Below are 2,500 nucleotides of genomic sequence, written 5' to 3'. Positions count from 1 at the left end.
ACTCAGTGTATGACGATTGTAACAGCTAGTAAAGCTCTGACTTTCCTTCAACAATATCAAATGATGCACGTTGAGTTTCTGCAAACATTGTGGAGATCATCTGAATAAAGAACCAGAAGGTTCAACTGCAATTTGGAAGATAAAGAAGGTTTAATACCGTGCATGGTACGAATGTATCCATTGCTTTCTTGATTGTCGTCCTGCGTGTGTTATAGAGCTAGCTAAATGTGTCCCAGTTTACGATTTGTTTAGTTTTCTTTGACAGGTAAAGCACATTGCTCGCGTTGAATATCAAGCGTAGAGTTTTAGGAACTCTGATAAGTTAGCAGACTTAAGTAATATTCTTAACTTACAAGAAGAGGGTTATTGTGCAATAGAAAGATATGAAATGGGTTCTTTAATTTAGAGTTAATCAGACGATTGTGATAGGAGACGAAAAGCAGAAGGCTGCTCGTAGAACGATATCAAAATGTTTGTGGAGACAATATGTCGGTCAGGATTATAGAGAAGTGAAGGTACAAACTGGTGTAGATAGTCCAGAATGAAAGATAAAATCTAGGATAAAAGAGAAAAGAGTAAAGATGAAAGATAGATTGATAGTAACTTCCTTTTCTTTTCTCCTGTATCACTGATTTTCTTTCTTCAGCAGCACGTTGTTGTCTACCATTGAGTATGTGTGAGTATATGTACGTGTACACACACACACACAACACGCACAAATAGATACAAACATATGCAAATATATATATGTATATCCCTATCACTTTATTCTGTTCCTTTATAAACTTTCACTTCGCTTTCTAATTTACTTACTATATAAGTGCACTCAAATACATACACACGCTGTCCTTGGCTTTGATGTCATTCCATATAGATAAATATTACTTTGCATTTATTTATCTACTAACATAATTGGCAGCATCTCTCTCTCATTCTCTTTCTCCTTATCTTTCTTTCTCTTTTTCTTTCTCTCTGATTGTCTATCTCACTGATATTTGCATCAAAGGCAAGAAGATGCATTATCTATGCGATCTTTGTATTTTATTGAAAGACAGCAGATCGCTTAAGTAGCAGAATACGAAGTAGAAATGTACATAATTTTAGCTGTCCACATACATACATACATACATACATAATACATACATACATACACGCACGCACACACATACATACATACATACATACATACATACATACATGCATGCATGCATACATACATACATATTTGTATGTATGTATTTAGTCATTGGACTGCGACCATGCTGGGGTACCGATTTGTAGGGTTTAGTCGAAGAAATCAACCGAGGTATTTATTTTTTTAAACTCAGAATAACTAAATTACGGGAACGTAAACAAACCAACACCGGCTATCAAGTGGTGGTGGGGGACAAATACATACACAAATCACACACATACACACAAACACACACATACATACATACTCACACACATACATACATACATACATACGTACATACATACAAAAAAGACTATGCGTGGGTATGTTGCCCGGAAGCTTGAAGAAGACAGTAAAATTGACACGAAGCGCAAGACACAAGAGCACTACATCACATCACACTTTGAGGGCTATGCGTTTTCAATCCAGGAACAGGATTGAACACAAAGTACCTGGTGAACAAGAGAGACAGTGACACTCTTGTAATCTCATAGCCTACACATGCAACCGCATGTGTAGGCTATATCATGTTTCTGTGGAACACATCACGTATGTGATTAGCAGCTGTCCTAAAATATCGTCGCGGTACTACCTCCCTATGCCGCACGATGTTGTAGTTAAAACAATTTACAATGCCATCCACAAAAAAGACTGTCCTGAAATAAACTTAGAATATCCCTCTGTTATAGAATACATTCATAAACACCAACTCAAGGAATACTGGTAGAATATTCCCATCAAAACTTCTGTCAAATGTAAACATTACAGGCCGCAATATTGTTGTTTGGGACAGAGGGGCAAAGGTATGTACCAGCATAGAGGTCAGATGCCCTGCAGATATAAATAACTCTTTGAAAATCAAAGAAAAAGAGGTTATCTATGGACAACTGCTTCGAAACCTCCAGCTTTTATATCCAGACTATGAATTCATAGTCATACCAATACTAATTGGAGCATTAGGTTTTGTTAGTAAATGTTTAAAGGAGAATCTGGATAAACTGGGAAATCGACCGGCTAATTCGCTCATTACAAGTGCAATCTGTAAGTGGAACAGTAAAAATATGCAACACTTTTCTCAAGTCCTAAACATGAATTTACCTGTGTTAACTATTAACTACATCCCAAAGATGGAGCCTTGTATCTTTGTTGGAAACCGGCTCCCTCCTCAGTAGAATATTTATAATAATTAAAAAACAGAAGAGACACATACATACATTAGCAGCTGCACCCAAATGTAATAAAAGAACTACCTTCCTATGCGACATGACATTGTCGCAAAAACAATATTCAAGGCCATTCGGTAAAAAAAAGACTGTCCTGGAA

The sequence above is a fragment of the Octopus bimaculoides genome, chromosome 1 (genome assembly GCF_046866305.1).
Source record: "Octopus bimaculoides isolate indiv1 chromosome 1, ASM4686630v1, whole genome shotgun sequence".
NCBI classification, from domain to species: domain Eukaryota; kingdom Metazoa; phylum Mollusca; class Cephalopoda; order Octopoda; family Octopodidae; genus Octopus; species Octopus bimaculoides.
The sequence above is the reverse complement of the archived record's forward strand: the minus strand, read 5'-3'. Positions refer to the sequence as shown.